Here is a 17,221-nt window from a genome sequence, read left to right as displayed (position 1 = left end):
AAAGAATAGAATATTGTAACTCAACAGTACATTCTCCCCAGACCAGTGTTTTTATTTTTTATTTTTCTGAGTGGTATGCCACCTTCCCATCCTTATTACTTAGAATCGCTGAAATGTGACATTCATGCTTAGCAAAGGTTTGTTGTTTTTTTTTTTTTTTTTGTCGTTAAAAAAGCAATCCTAGACAATGTGTGTGTGTAGAGTGGGGTGACTACACGCACGTGTAAGAATAACTGACGCAATCTCCATCTGGAGAACAATCATCACTCCCTCAGCCACTGCCACTGAACCCTTTTTCTGAATGCCTCTTGTGTGTATGTGTGTCACCATATCCAGTCTTTCAGCTTTCCAGATCTTAAAAATTCGTTGGGAAATTTCTCTGCTCTATCTGACTTAATCCTTTGTTACAGCAGAGTGTACCAGGACCTCTGTCTTGATATGTCTGTGATCCTGTCCCTTTTCACCAGCCTCAGGCTTCAAGCAGTGAGAAGGGAACTTAATCGTTCTTGTTGGCTGCCATCTTGTTTCTCTCCTCCTCCTCTTTATTTTTCCTAAATAACTGCAACACTAAGTTGTTAAAGCCTACAACTCATAGCAGAGTTTAGCTAGACAAAAGGCTGATACGCTCTAAGATAGCTGAGATGCCAAAGAAATTTAATAGTACCCTAATATGGCTTATGAATGGAATGGAATGGGTAGTTACGAGCCTCTTACCACATGTCATGGCTGGAGTGAGTCCAACACATAGGATCTAGAAGGGATTTTAGTGGATAGAAGGTCCAACCACCTCATTTTATAGTTGGAAGGCACACAGAGGGGAAGTGAGTCCCCCCAAGTCAAGTAAATCCCTTTCAGCAATTGAAGAATGAATTTGGTAATGAGAATAATATTTTAAGATATTATTTATTTGTTTTCATCTTCTACCACAAGAATCATGTTCCCAGAGAGCTGTTGTACCATTAGAGCCCCAGGGAAAACAAGAGAAAAAAACCCCTTTGGCTCAGAAAAGAGCAGGATAAGATATAAGTGAAATTCTCATAAAATAGGAAGGATAGAAACCCCCCTTTAATCCCCAGCTCAGAATGGGTGAAACTAAGTAAAAGTGGATGTTGGGAGACACATGGATCCTGCCCATTTCTTTTCAGGATCAAGCCTGGAGGGTAGGTTGGGATTTGGGGACTTGACTCCTCCCTAGCTGCCCCAATATTAATATGGAGACTTCTATATCAAAGTGATAGAAATATAATAAGATTAGAAGGGAGAGAGACAGAGACAGTGACTGGATTAGCATTCCCAAGTGGTGTTAGAGTCCTATGTTGTAAAATGGACCAAGAAATTTTCCTGTGCATCACCATGGAAGAGAAAGAGTGTAGAGAAGAGTCTATTATTTGGGAAGTTTCCCAGGGTGAGGAAATTACCCTGCTAGTAGGGGCTACCGTACAGGAATCCTGGAGCTGGGACCTTGAAATCAAGTATATCCAGCCCAATATGGGGTTGAGTCAGAATGTGAGTCCCGACAAAATAAGAAGACAGTCACTGAATTCAGCAGCTCCAGACTTCTTCCTCAGATCCTGATTAGTGATTATCTGGGCACAGTGCATTTCTGCAGAGAGTGGAGAAGCCAGAAGTACGGAAGCACCCAAGGTCGGCCTCTTCCCCTCTCCCCACTGCCCATCATCTATCTCGGGAGTGATCAGGAGAAGAGGAGGGAATTGGAAAGTCAATCTCGTCCAAAAAAAGCATGCGTTTCCTATAAAAACTGTTTACATTATCGAACAGGACCTGGCTTGCTGTATTTGGGCTAAATGTAGAGCCCTCCACTCCGCCATTTACCTACCCATCCACCAAAGGAAGGTGGGAATTCCTACAGAATGTGATGCTAGTCATAGAAAGTAAATAAAGTACACTTTACATACCTCGGTGTCATGGGAGCATATTGGCCACCCACTTACAGGTTTTCAGTGTCATTGCTGAACTTTCTTATCTGCTTTAATTCAGCCTGGTGCTAATGGCAGGTGTTTACTCATAGGTGCTTACTGGTGAGCCTTATTGTTAAGCCATGGAGATCTTAGGGGTGTTTGGAAAATGAGTAAGTAAAAAAGGGTCATGGATTTAGTCTTTTTGTGAGTGATGTTCTCTATCCCTTCCATGAATAGTGGGCATGATAGACAATTCAATGAAGCCTTCCCTTCCTAGCTGAAAGACAAGTTCATGTGTCCCTATAATAATGATACCTTTGTTCTTCACAGCCTTAGCAGCTAGAGTGATAGTGTCATTCTTTAATTAGAGGGAGGAATATAAGAATTATTTAACCCAACCCCTTCATCTCACAGGTGGGAAAAGCAAGGCTTTGTGATATAAGGTGGTTTACCCATGGCTACCAAGAAAGTTAACAGCAGAAGCAAGCCCAGAACTCAACGCATCCTAATTCCTGGTGTTCTAGACTAGTCTGCTCTATATTTTGCAACCTTCTCTGTACATAAGAGATCACACCTAAGGAGAAAACCATCTGGTGTACATGAGTGAAGCAGTTGCCACTGGAGGATAAGAGGATGAACTCTGATGACTTCTGGGAACTTTGGTAACTGTCTCACCTCTGAGACTCAGTTCCAGGACACTTTTCCCTTGAGCTTTGGCACATCCAAAACTTGATACCCCTAGAAGAAGAAGCAGCACAGCCACTGGGACTTGAAAAATTCCAAGAAAACACTGACATGTGGATGGCAGGAATCACAGTGTTCTCTTTCTTCTCTAACAGAATCCGCAGGATGCCAAAAAGACAAATGCATTTTTTCTCCTCCAAATTATTCCTCCTACAAATGCTAAGTATCTCCATCTGGGAGACATTTAACATTTCAAGGAGTACTCGCCACGTATCAACTGTCTCCCCAAAATAACTCCCCTTCTTGCGGCAGGAACTGCCAAGATCCAGCCCAGACAGAAGGGAAACAGTGTGTCTGGGAGGCCTCGAGTTAGACAGCAAGAACAGCCGTCCCCTCACCCGGGACCATCCCCTCTTCTCTCTTTGGAGTGTATTTCGATGACACAGAGTCCGGATGTCATTGCATCCCTCTCCTGAAAGCCCGGGTTTCCAGAAAGCATTTCGTCCGTGACATCCCGCCACATGATTGTCTCATGTTTCTTCTGACTCCTTCAGTTCATTCAGATACATACAGGAAGTCACATACATTTCCTGATAGACCGAGTAAGAGCGTGTCTCATGGAAGATGGTGGTGATGGGAATATCTGAGCTCCGAATAAGATCCAAGAACTTGTCTTCACCACTTTCCTTTCTGCTCTGCTTGAATTTGCCAAATCCAGCCATGGGGGAAATGAACACTGCACTGACGTTTCCAGGCCATGGATCCTGCATTTATCCATTGCCCACCTCCTGTTTATTTGTTACCTACAGTGTGGTGGTAGCTAGGAGAGAGCCAAGGAGAGAGGAGACACACAGGCGTGGTCATCACAGCGTGCTGTGTGACTAAGGGGGGAGGTGTATAAAATATGTCCACAAGTGTCACTGCATCTGGGTAGAATGGTACAGGAAATCCCGCTAAAGGACCATAAGAATGGCAAGAAGTCACTGCCAGTCTTTGTGGTATACATGGCACTTGTCCTAACACCTTTAAGGAGGAGGATTAGAATTTCAACATGTGGAGATCAGTTGAGTGAAAGACATCTCCGGTGTGTGGAAGACCTTGAGCAGGCAATTCAATGTTGTAAAGGAGTCCGGAGCTGGATTTCATTTATTCATTCCCTCCTTCATTCATTCAGTACAAGTGACATGTTCTTAGCTCAGAGTATGTTCAGGGCCATAGAGCTAGGACCTGGGCATATGAAGATACATAAAAGATGACCACAAGAGTCTTACCTAGTGGGCGCATCAGAAGTGGAAGAGAAAGTGCAGTGTAGGGTGGCAAGAACCATAACCAAACAGAGGTGGAGACTTGCTTCCGGCTTGGGAAGCCAGGAAAGACCTTCTGCAGGGGAAGAAAGCAGATGCCAAAGATGGAACAAGTACTTTCCAAGCAGTGCTTGGCTCTGCAGGCAGACTGGGGGGGCAACTGCCAGATGGGTAGGTGGCGAAAGAGTGGAACCTGCTTAAGCTGTTTGCATTTTCTTAGCACAGGAGTTCCTCCATCCATGCTTCTGTTTATGGTGATGCAGTGGCAACAGCAAGGCTGTTGATTCACACCAACACCGGGAGTCCTGCTGGCAGCCTGTGACGGGTGGGAAGGTCTAGCTCTGAAATGTGCAGCACTGCCGTTGACCACTTGTTCGCCAGTGTTCTCGTCCCATTTTATGCTGTTGATTCTCTTTTCCTCAGCACGTTGGTCTCGGTTGCCAATGACTTCGTTGAGGACAGGGAGTAAGCCCTTAGAGCCGTTAGCACAGGGCTGAGTCACATAATAGATGTCCAGTGTATACCTGATGACCCATTGGCATGGGTGTGTGTGTGTGTATGTGTGTGTGATTCCGTGGGGGCTGCAATAGGGGATTGTTCTTGTTTTTGACAGACTATAATATTTCTCTAGATTTTCTCATCATTGATGATGCTTTCTTATTATGTGCAATCCTTTTTTCTCTTAAGTATGAATGATAGTTTATTGGCTGGGAACATAATCTTCTGAAAGGAAACATTTTTAGGTAATGTATGTGTTTATAGGTGGTCCATGTCAGTGACTTGCCACCAGAACACCTGTCATCAGATGGTTAAAAATTTTTTAAAGTATCTATTTTGAGTTTTTTTTTGTAAACTCAGATATTTGTTAAACCCCTGTGTATCATTTAAAGGGGAGGAAGTATTGCTTTATACCAAACATTTAAAAGTATTGTTGATTATTAAAAAGAAAGAAAAGTTAAAAATAAAAAATCTAGTGTCATTGTTAATATGTTGCTATGTTTGTTGCATATCTTTGTATTCTTTCATGCATGTGTATATCATTGTGTGCTTTTAAAAATTAGGATTGTAGGGGCACCTGGGTGGCTCAGTCGATTAAGCATCCGACTCTTGATTTCAGCTCAGGTCATGATCTCATGGTTTGTGGGTTTGAGCCCCACATTGGCTTCTGTGCTAGCAGCATAGCGCCTGCTTGGGGTTCTCTCTCTCTCTCTCTCTCTCTCTCTCTGTCTCTGTCTCTCTTTCTCCCTTTGCCCCTCCACCACTTGTGCTCGCTTGCTCTCTCTGTCAAAATAAGTAAACATTAAAAAAAGAAAAAACATAGATAAAAATTATGATTGTTGGTTATATCCTGACTTAGAGGATGCATTTTAAAATACTATAAATAGCATGTAGACATTAAATCCTTTTATGTGAACATAATTTTTAGTGGCTGCACCGTGTGAGAATCTAAGTCTTGAGGGGAGAATAGGAATTAATCCAATCCACAAATAAATACGGAATTTCTGCTTTGATAAGGAGATGGTCCAGTAAAAGAGTACACGATAGGGGATTTGACATGGGGGTCAGGAAAAGCTTCCACATCGCAAGAGGGTGATGACTCATTGGAATCTAAATGATAATTCCAAGTGCCCCTAGCGCACTAGGCAGGGATGGCATAGAGATGGCATGAGAAGGGACTCCCAGGAGAGATGACAGTATGTGCAAAGTACCGGCAACAGGGAACGGGGGACCTTTTGGGGACTTCTGTTTTCTAACTGATTTTCACTGCTTATTTGTATGTCTTTATGTCACCTCCTGGCCATCTTACTGAACTCTTTCATTTTCCTGTTGTGTTTTCTAGAGCTACACGCATATTGTTTCCCACTAATCCTAAGACCACTCATGATTTCAGCCTTTGCCGGGAGTCAGGCCCCTTGCTTGTGTCTGCTTGTGTAATCCTCACTGTCCTTTATGGGAAGGGTTCAGTGTTCCTCATACACAGGAAACCCACACTTGTACCAGCCAAGTAATTTACCAAAGTGGTGTTCAGCTGCTAGTGAATGATGCAGCTGGGATCCAGACCCAACCCTAACGTCATTGTGTGTGTGTGCATCCGGCCTGGCATTAAGCTAACCTTTTTATAATTTTTTTGATGATAAATTAAAGAAAATTATATTTGATTCTCAACCCCTGTACTAAGAGTCAAAGCATCAAGCACTTTCTATTTTCTTTTGTTAAATAGGGAATTCTTTTTTTTTTATTGTGGAAAGAACACTTAACATGAGAGCTACCCTCTTAACAAATTTTTAAGTGTACAATACAGTGATGCCATGTGTAAGCACACTTTTGTATGGCACATTTCCAGAATGTACTCTTCTTGTAAAACTGCAACTTTATACGTACAACTTGAACAGCTGCTCACTTTTCCCTCCTCCCCGCAGCGCCCGGAAATCAGCATTCTACTGTTGCTCTGAGCATGACCATTTCAGATGCCTCACGCAGTATTTGACCTTCTGTGGCTGGCTTATTTCACTTAGCAGAATGTCCTCAACGTTCATGCGTGTTGCTGCATGTGGCAGGATTTCCTTTTTTCTTTAAGGCTGAATAATATTCCACTGCATATGTAAACACCACATTTTCTTGATCCATTCCTGTCAGTGAACATTTAGGTTGTTTCCGTATCTTGGCTCTTGGAAATCATTCTGCAGTAACATGAGAGTGCATATATGTTTGAGATCCTGATTTTAGATTTTTTTTTTTTTTTTTGGATAAATACCCAGTAGTGGGATTGCTGGATCAAAAGGTAGTTCTGTTTGTGATTTTTTTGAGAAACCTCTCTACAGTTTTCCACACTGGCTGTACCACTTTATGTTCCCACCACCAGTGTGAAAGGGTTATGGTTTCTCCACGTCCTTGCCAACACTTGCTATCTTTTGCCTCTTTGGTAATTGCCATCTAATGGGTGAGACATGATAGCTCGTTGTTTTATTTATTTATTTACTTATTTATTTAACTTCTATTTTAGAGAGAGACAGAGACAGAGAGAGGGAGAGGGAGAGAGGGAGAGAATCATAAGCAGGCTCCATGCTCAGTATGGAGCCTAACATGGGGCTCGATCCTACGACCCTGGGATCACGACCTGATCCGAAATCAAGAGTCAGATGCTCAACCGACTGAGCCACCCAGGTGCCCCATCTCAGTGTCATTTTAATTTGTAACCTAATATTTAGGAGGGTTTTTTTTACTTCTCTTTTTAAATATCTAAACTGTTAAAAAGCAGGGACCTTAATTTTGTCCACGACATTAATGGTTGTGTTTCTGGTGTTTGTAGGTGGGTAAAGAACTGGTTATTGATACCTGGAAGCTGTTCTTTTACAAGGTTAGCAAAGTCTCTATTCCAAGATTTCTGCCTTTTTAAATAAGGCAGAGGTGAATATCGAATTTTGTCAGAAACCTTTTAAGTATTTGATGATGGTCTTTCCTCTTTGACCCACTGATATGATAAATTATGTTAATAGACTTCTAAATATTAATTGACTCCTGATAGTAAATCATCCTTGGTTTCCTGGAGTAAAATCTGCTGGGTCCTGGTGAATTATTCTTCCCAAGCATAGCTGAGTCGGGGTGCTAGTGTTTTATTTTGTGCGTTTATGCCAGTAAGTAAGATTGGACTGAAGCTTCCTCCTTCCCTGTCCGTAGTTGTTAGATCTCAGCAGTACAGTTATGCCAACCTCGCTAAAGAAATTAGGACACATTTTCTCTTTTTATTTCTTCTTGAACAAAACATGGGAGTTACTTATTTTTAAAATGTTGAAATAGTTAACATTTAGAATAATTCAGGCCAAGTACCTTCTTCAGAGGTGATTTTTATATGACTTGTTCAATTTCTACCAAAGTTAGTGTTCTACTCTGATTTCCACGGAGTCAATTTTTTATAATTTGTGTTTTCCTAGAACACCATCAATATTACAATTTTCCTATTTATTTGGTATATGATTATGTATTTATTATACATGGCATTATCTTAAAAATTACTAATTTGTAGGATTTTTAAAAAATTCTCATTTCTCCATAGTGTTGAGAGGCTAACTAAAGCACTGGTCAGAAGTCCATTGTGGAGCAAGGTGGCCGGATTTTAATCTCACCTCTGCTACTTGCCTCTTGGGTGATCTTAGGCTCACCAGTTCTCTGTTGTCTTCCTCGCTTTCTTCATTTGTAAAATGAGGGTAATAATAGTATCCTCCTTGTAGCGTTGTTAATAAGAGTTAACCAGAGCCAGGCACAAAACTAATAATGTTAGCTATTATTCTGTTTTCTAATTTTTTAACATTTCTGTTTAAAAACAAAATAGCATTCAGGTTTATATATTCACTATGGAGGTTATAGGTTTGTTTCCATACATTACTGGGTTTTAAAAAATGTCTCCCCTTCATTTCTTTCTTATACTTTTCTTAGTTTTCACTTGCTGCCTTTGAAAAAAATCTCATTGAGGTGCCTTCCTTAGTTCATTTCTTTTCATCCTTTCTTGTTTAATAATAAACTTTCAGACTAAAATCTTGGACCATCACATTTTTGTATTCTGTGTCTTCTCAGAAAATTTATTTCTAAGTAATCTATAACCAATGTGTTCATTTTTCTCTTTGACCAACATATTATGTAGGAGAGAGTTTTAATTTGTAAAAGCTTGGGCTCTTCTAGTTTTTGTTTGTTCGTTTAGATTTTAAAGAATGTTTTCTGTTATATATGCTCAGAAAATAGCAATTTCTATATAATTTTATATACTTTTCAATATATTCACAAAGAATGTGACTTGAACTACCACTTTTTGTTTTGAGTGTGTGTGATCTAATATTATATAAATTTGAGAAACTGTATTAATTGAGCTCTTAAAAGATGTTTCATTATCTTCTTGGTATAATACTTAAATTTTTTTTACGTTTACTTTTTTCGATAGAGAGAGACAGAGCACAAGTGGGCAAGGGGCAGAGAGAGGAGACACAGAATCGGAAGCAGGCTCCAGGCTCCGAGCTGGCAGCACAGAGCCTGACACAGGGCTCAAACACACAAACAGCAAGATTATGACCTGAGCCAAAGACAGATGCTTAACCAACTGAGCCACCCAGACTCCCCTTCTTGGTGTAATATTTAAAAGTCTTCTCAATCAATATCATATTATGAACATCCTGTACGTTGTTATTTATTTTGGTCTACTTAATGGGTCAAAAACTCTTGAGAGTTAAAATCTCTCAGCACCAAAGTATGTATGTTCTCTGTCCCTTGTACTGCTAGGAATTTAGTTCAAGGTATTTAATGATTTCAATAAGTAAGCATTGTGACTGTTGGTGTGCCTTGTACATTGTGTATTTATCAGTATAAAATAATCTGTTCTATTTAAGATACTTTACTTGAATTCTACAGTGCCTGACAATCATTTTGTAGCTCCCAGGTTAACTTTGGTTTGCAATAGACTGGCACCTCTTTCATATTTTTTTCTATTTAACCCAAATAAGTAATTTTGTTTTTTAGGTCTGGCCAGTGGAAACAGCATAAAGTTGGATTCAGAGTTTTTTGTTTGTTTCAAGTTTTTAAATTCCAGTTAGTTAACTTATAGTGTAATATTAGTTTCAGGAGTAAAATTTAGTGATTCATCACTTACATACAACACCCTGGTCAACATGACAAGTGCTTTCCTTAATACCCATAGCCCATTTAGCCCATCCCCCCCCACCTCCCCTCCAACAACCCTCAGTTTGTTCTGTGTAGTTAAGAGTCTGCTTTATGGTTTACCTCTCTTTTTCCCCCCATGTTCATCATTTCATTTATTTTATTTTGTTTATTTTATTTTATTTATTTATTTATTTGTTTGTTTTTTCAACGTTTATTTATTTTTGGGACAAAGAGAGACAGAGCATGAACGGGGGAGGGGCAGAGAGAGAGGGAGACACAGAATCGGAAGCAGGCTCCAGGCTCTGAGCCATCAGCCCAGAGCCCGACGCGGGGCTCCAACTCACGGACCGTGAGATCGTGACCTGGCTGAAGTCGGACGCTTAACCGACTGCGCCACCCAGGCGCCCCTTATTTTATTTTTAATATAGATTCAAGTTAGTGAACATATAAGTATAGTATTGGTTTCAGGAGTAGAATATAACACCTGGTACCCTTCTTAATGCCCATCACCCATTTAGCCCATCCTCCCACCCAGCATTCTTCCAGCAACCCTCCACTCGTTCTCTGTATTTAACAGTCTCTTATGGTTTGCCTCCCTCTGTGTTTTTTATCTTATTTCATGTTTCCTTCCCCTCTCCTCTGTTCATATGTTTTTTTTTCTTAAATTCCACATACGTGTGAAATCATATATTTGTCTTTCTCTGACTGACTTTTTTGCTTAGCATAATACACTCTAGCTCTATCCATGTTGTTGCAGATGGCAATATTTCATTCTTTGTGATCACCAAGTAATATTCCATTGTGTATGTGTGTATATATATGTGTATATATATATATATATATATACACACACACAAACCACATTTTCTCTATCCATTCATCTGTCAATGGACATCTGGGTTCTTTCCATAATTTGGCTATTGTTGATAATACTGCTGTTGATAATCACTGGGGTGTGGATATCCCTTTGAGTCACTATTTTTGTATTCTTTGGGTGAATACCTAGGAGTGCATTTGCTGGATCATAGGGTAGTTCTATTTTTAACTTTCTGAGTAACCTCCATACTGTTTTCCAGGGTGGCTACACCAGTTTGCATTCCCACCAGTAGTGCAAGAGGGTTCTCCTTTCTCCACATCCTCAACAACATGTGTTGTTTCCTGTGTTGTTAATTTTAGCCATTCTGACAGGTGTGCATTGGTATCTCATTGTAGTTTTGATTTGTATTTCCCTGATGATGAGTGATGTTGAACATCTTTTGATATGTCTGTTGGCTATCTGGATGTCTCGTTTGGAAAAATGTATGTCTTTTGTCCATTTCTTCACTGGATTATTTGTTTTTTGGGTGTTGAGTTTTCCAGTCTCTGAGTCTCTGACTTTTTGTTGGGGAGCTTAAAAAATATGCATTCATTGCCATAAACATGTTTGCTTGGGTTTATTTCTATCATTTGTTTTCTTGTTTCCTCAGTTTTATTAACTGTTCCCCATCCATTTTTTTTTTTTAACTATAGGTGGCATAATAATGAAGTAGTTAAAAAGAAACCTGGAAAAGGTCCAGCTCTCTGACTGACTATGGGCATTGTGTCCCATAACCAGGAGTACAGTTTGAGGCATAGAGATTGCCTGGAGTGCACCCAGAAAAGTGTGGTCCCAGTAAAAGTTGCAACATATTGCCATATGAGGATTAGATGAAGAATTAGACTGGGGGAAGATTTGAAGTGCTGATTGGAGAGTTAGGGGCAGGGAGAGGAGGCAGTGGGGGGCAGAGGGAGGAATGGAGAGATTGGAGTGATTTTGTAGAGCTTCTGGATCAGAATCCTAGATAATATGTAGGTCTTAGGAAGTCAGAGCTATGAAAAATATTCCAAAATTGGACTCTGTTCCTCCCTACAGTTATGAGTTCACAGTCATTAGAGATGTACAAGAAACAACTGGACAACATCCGATTGCACTTTAACTGATTCATATTTTGAGCAGAGGCTGCAACTCATTCATATCCACATCTTTTCAAATTCTGAAGATCTTTAATTGAGAGATAGTGATGTTCATAAGAATTTAGTCTCTTCTAAATTTTTTTTTTAACATTTATTTATTTTTGAGAGACAGAGGAGTGGGAGAGGGGCAGAGGGAGAGGGAGACAGAGAATCTGAAACAGGCTCCAGGCTCTGAGCTGTCAGCACAGAGCCCAACACTGGGCTTGAACCTACAGACTGTGAGATCATGATCTGAGCTGAAGTCAGACGCTTAATCAACTGAGCCACCCAGGTGCCCCTAATTTAGTCTCTTCTAAATTTGAAGTCTTTTAAGCTTCTTAGATTTAGATTTAGATTCTTTAGAATAGCTTTCAAAAGAAAGTCCTGTGCCCAGGTATCCTGTGTGGATGGGTGGCTTGTATGAAGGTCTGTATTTATACAAATGTACATTGAGTTCTTCACCCTGGCAAAATATTAGAATTGGCTGGGGTGCTTAAAAAATACTGACGTCTAGTTCTCATTCAGGGTGTTTGATTTCACCTTTCTGGGTTAGATCCTGGAGAGTTGTTTTGCTTTGTTTTGTTTTGTTTTGTTTTGTTTTGTTTTGTTTTGTTAACAATCTCTCCAGGAGATTCTAATCCGCAGTCAAGTTAAGCAACATTGGCACAGAGAATGTTACCATTGATTTTCAGTTGGGCACACATGGCAAACGTTTGTGATTTGCCTTTGGCACATCCATTTTTCCATTTTGGGGCCACCATCCCTTACTTTGTTTGGGGAGTCATCACTTCTTTCTTTATATCTCTGCAGGTTTGATGGCATTGACTCTGAATTTGGATGGAACAGGACTCTCAGACTTCAGTCAGCTCCATGTTCCCCAGGACTTTTCAAGAGATGTCCTCATTTCAGCTAGATTTCAACCCAGTAGAAGGCTGGAGAAGTGGAGGCCACCCTGGATCCTAAGAAAAGCTGGCACAGAAAAAGGTAGGGTTGAAAGATGGACAGAAACTAAATCCCGATATGACTTGAGCCGTGAATTCAGCCACTCTAGGGTCATCGTGCTCTCCGTTTCACAGATGAGGAAACTGAGACTAGGTGCGATTTGATTCCTTGTCCCCCAGTGTCCAGACAGGATTTGAATCTATAAGGGTAAAATTTCACAAGTTAGAGAATTTCTGCCCTACTACACCATCACAGCTAGTAAACACGTCATCTCCTCTGAGTGAAACTAAATAATTAAGAATTTTGAAACCAGTAGGTCTGGGTTTGAGTCTGTCAAGGAGATTTTATGCTGTTTTGGCAATGCCTGTGTTGTATGGGATAAATACTTATTTCTGTTTCTCAGGATAAGTCACAGGTTTTGTTTGCTTGGTTTTTTGCTTGCTTTCAACAGACAGAGTACTATTACATGAATGGTAATGAGTGTCTCTGTAATTGTCCTCTTTTGCAGATTTTCTTTGGGTATGTTCTTGCTGGTTCCCCAAATGTAAGTGCACAGCAGAGAGTATGGAAGGTAGAGAATGCTTTGCAAAGATGGGGAGAAGAGAGCCAAGAAGCAGTCAAATGTACACCACAGTCTTTTAGGATGGTGTGTTTTATACTTTGTAGAAGAGCTTCCCTGAGCAATCCCAAATAGAGTCTTAAAAAAAAAAAAAAACTGAATCCCTGCCAGGTAGATCTAGGTGGGCTGGGGAAACTAGGACATAGTAACACCATGTGCTAATAAACCCTTACTGTATAAGTAAGTGACAGGGATGGGATTTGATTTCCAAATGCAGATGCTTTCTTACACTCCACGCCTGCAAAGCACTTCTAATTCCATCACTGTTCCGCTTTGTTGATAACCAGAGTCATTATGAATTTTAAGACGATCAGAGTTATCTTGAAGGTTATCAAGATTTTCTGTTCTTTGGGTGATGTTTATCGGGCTAACCTTGGAACTGCTCAGAAATGGCAGAGTTGTTCTATGAGACGGGGAGCTATGAATCTGGCCTGAGTATTTCTTTAAAAAGAAAGGAAATCATTTTTTAAAAACATCACTTTCCAAGGAGTTCCCCATCTTTCAGACTCGGAGTATCTAATTCCAATAACGAATCAGATGAGAAGGGATATATTCATATTCTCTCCCAACAAGCACTTTGGTGGGCTCATCTGCTATTCTATAGTGATATTGTCCAACTGTGATGATCCCAAGCATGGCCTTCGTCAGAGCATTTGTGATTCAAAGTCCAAGAAGCAAGTTGAAGCAGTAACACAGCTTACAAACCAATTTAATTACTCTTGACTAGTCACTTGATCAGCTAGCTAGTCAGTGGGATATCACGGTTAACCAAGGAAGAGGCCAAATTAGACCCAGACCCCAGAGGTTGTCTGAATTCCCAGCAGCAAGACTGCTCACCTTTTGTCATCTAATTGCAGCCATCAGTTTAATCCTTAAAGAATTATGTCCAGTTGGTTTCCGTCTGTCTGCATTTGTAAATGTCATTCTGCCCAGCATGTGTTGTAAAGATTAGCTGTGCTTCATCGTTTTGTTAGCATGAATCAATAATGTGGGATTCTTGGCTCGCTGAATTTTTAAAGTCATCTGCGAATCAATGTATGCTATTTGTGCAGCACCCCTTATAACATGCTAATTGATATCATTGGATAAAATGCCTCGTTTTGGAAGACAGTTATTGAAAATTTTGAGATTAGCCTTAAGGTTAGCTTACACTATAGAGGAGACATCCTGGACATGCTGTGTTATATCATTTTGCTGATTCACACTCATGGAATCCATTCTGGGGGGGAGGGGTAGAATCAAATTACCAAAATTCTGCACAGGAGCTTGGTCTAAGAAAATGCAAAACAAAGGTCCCTACACAGAATTTTTGTGATGGGCCCTTAAAAATATTCGCCAGCAGTTCAAAAACGACTCACTCTTGGAAGATGTAGCAATGGTGCTGGAAATTACATCCTATGAAGAAAGCAGGGGGGGGGGGTGTATAATGCATTTCCTGGAAATTGCACCATAAAGGAGGTTCATCTTTCTTCAAAGCGGGTGAAAAGCAAGCAGTACTTATGTGGTAATTCCATAGGTTGTTTAATATTTTTTTTTCCATCTCAGGAAATTCAGTCAGACGACTTGATGCTCTCCCAAGGCCAAACTCTTCCTAAGCCTGTAGAAATGGGTGTTGATACTATGTTGTTATTAATCAGTAAAAGATGCCTTATAAAAATATTCCAACTTCACTAGTTATAAAAGACAACAATATAATTTATCAAATTAGCAAATACTGAAAAACTATTAAAGCTGCTGAGGATGGGGTGATTCACTGCTGGGTGGTGTGTAAATTATTGCAATCTTTCTGACAAGCCATTTCACAGAAGTATCTGAAGGCTGAAAATGATCTTACCCTTTTAGACCCAATAAATCTAGTTTTAGTGAACATTCAAATTTATAGGCAAACATTTATGCTTAAATATGTTTATGACTGTGTTAATTCAAAAAAAATTGTGGCAGCAATCTAAACATCTAACAAAATGAATGATTGAAATCATTATAGTCTCTCCCTTTGAGAAATTATCCCAAATTCATTTAAATGAGAGTTTGTAAAGAATTTTTAATTTCCTGGAAAAATCTTTAAATGTGATGTTAGATAACCAAACCAAGATATAAAGTCATATGCATGACATCATCTTACCTGTATAAGGAATACATTTTGGGAAAGGTGCTGGAAATTAACATCTTGAGATATTAAGAGTCATTCATTCTATAAACACATATTTGTCAGGGAGTATTTTTTCAGACACTGTTCTCGAACCAGAGATTATAGTGATACTAGACAAGTCCCTGCCCTCCTGAAACATGAATTTTAGTAGGAGACGTAGGCGCGCGCGCGCCACACACACACACACACACACACACACACACACACACACATCAAGGCACTCTCTGGAAGTGATAGTAGTTATAAAGAAAATATAATATGACAATGTTACTTAATGGTGCCAGCAATGAGGGGCAGACCAGAGGGCTTCAGATTAAACGTCATGAAAGCCTCTGAGGAGGTAATCATTAAGCTGACCTGAAGACAGGGAGGGAGAAATGGGAGAATCTGGTCCAAGAGTGTGCCAGGGAGAGGGATGAATAAGAGCAAAGGCAAGGACAGTTGGGTATGTGCTAGAAATGTAAAGAGGAACTGCTGGAGCTTACTGAGTGAGGGCTCAGGAGGCACAGTCCAAAGCAAACAGATCTTGGAAGCTAGAGCAAGGCATTTAAATCTCATGTATATGTGAGGACAAGTCTTGGAGGCCTTTGAGCCAGGGAGTGACTTAATATGATTTGCACTTTTAAGGCACTCCTACAGATGCCTTTGGAAATATAATGTAAAGGTCAAGAGAGGAAATAGAGGAACCAGGTTCCCTTTGTTTCAGCGAACCTACTTCTGATAACTTATCATATGGATATAATTGCATATACAAAAATACAACATAAAAGGCTACTGCAGTATCATTTGTGATAGCAAACCCTGTCATCAAAGGATAGGTTACTGGTTAAATACATTCTCTTTTAGCCATATAATGGAACACTAAGCAGCTACATAAAGAATCAGGGAACTTTCTCCAAGTATACATATGGGAAGATCTCTAAAGGTATAGGAAAGTGAGAGGAGAATGGGATGCATCATGTGCTCACATGTAAAAACTAAAATTTGGTTACCTGTGAAAGGTCGGGGTGGAAAGGGGCCAACGAAGAGCAAAGGTATATGTATTTTGATATAGTTTGAGTTTTGAACATGTGTCCCATCTATTCAAACAACATTAAAATAGAATATGTGTATTTCAGCAATCCAGGGAGAGATAATGGAGATGCTGAAGTAGTGGCATTGTAGTTGGGGAGAAGTTGATAGAATTGGGGTAGGTTCGGTAGATTCTGTCTATGGAATTTGATTAGGGGTTTGATTGTGAGCTGTGAGGGGAAATCAAAGATGGTTCCTAAGATTTTGGTTTGAGAAACTGGATGGTTGTGATAGTTCCAGGACTGGAGTAGAAGGTAGTTTTAGAAGGAAAATCAGAAGTTCTGATTTTTGAGCTTATGTTTGAGTTGATAGAGACATCCAAGTAGAGATTGGGTAGGCAATTGAACCTAGGAGTCTAGAGATCAAGGTAGACATTGGATCTGGAGATGTAAACTTAGGAGGCACCAATATATAGGTGTTTTTTAAAGCCATGGGATTGGATGAGATTATTTAGTGGCTGAGGAGTGTACTCGGAGAAGTGAAGTCTTGGCGGCACTGAGCCCTGTGACAATTACTATTTCAAGTTGAGCCAAAGAGGAAGATCTAGGAAAGGATACTCAGAATGTGGGCTGTGGAGGAGTTGGGAGGAAAACTGGGGTTTTGCAGTGACACAGAAGTTAAGGGGAAAAATGAAGTATTCCAAAAAGATAGTAGTTCTCTACATCACATGTTGCTGGACAATAAAACAAGAGGTTAGAGAAATAACTGTAGGATTTTTCAATATGATACTCATTGTTGATTTAGAGTGGAGCCACAGTGTGGATGAGTGGTCTGAAGAAATAACATAAGATCAGAAATGAAGAAGTGGAAATGGTGGGGCTCTTGGCTGGCTCAGTTGGTTAAGTGTCTGACTCTTGATTTTGGCTCAGGTCATGAACTCCTAGATCTGCTTGATATTCTCCCCTCCTCCTCCGAC

The 17,221-nt window shown here is 40.1% G+C and overlaps 1 long non-coding RNA gene across 2 annotated transcripts in view; it reads left to right on the top strand.

Annotated features, from left to right (window-relative positions):
• LOC123589007 overlaps nt 1-17,221 on the top strand; it is a 172,769-nt gene that overhangs the window by 1,491 nt on the left and 154,057 nt on the right. The window contains exons 1-2 of one of the 2 annotated variants that reach the window (XR_006708118.1): nt 5,541-5,601; nt 12,335-12,508. This is a non-coding gene — a long non-coding RNA (uncharacterized LOC123589007). Of the gene's footprint in view, nt 1-5,540; nt 5,602-12,334; nt 12,509-17,221 lie in introns of those variants that run through there. The other variant, XR_006708117.1, reaches the window with a different exon arrangement.

Source organism: Leopardus geoffroyi, chromosome E3 (genome assembly GCF_018350155.1).
Source record: "Leopardus geoffroyi isolate Oge1 chromosome E3, O.geoffroyi_Oge1_pat1.0, whole genome shotgun sequence".
NCBI classification, from domain to species: domain Eukaryota; kingdom Metazoa; phylum Chordata; class Mammalia; order Carnivora; family Felidae; genus Leopardus; species Leopardus geoffroyi.
This window is presented reverse-complemented; position numbering and strand designations above follow the sequence as displayed.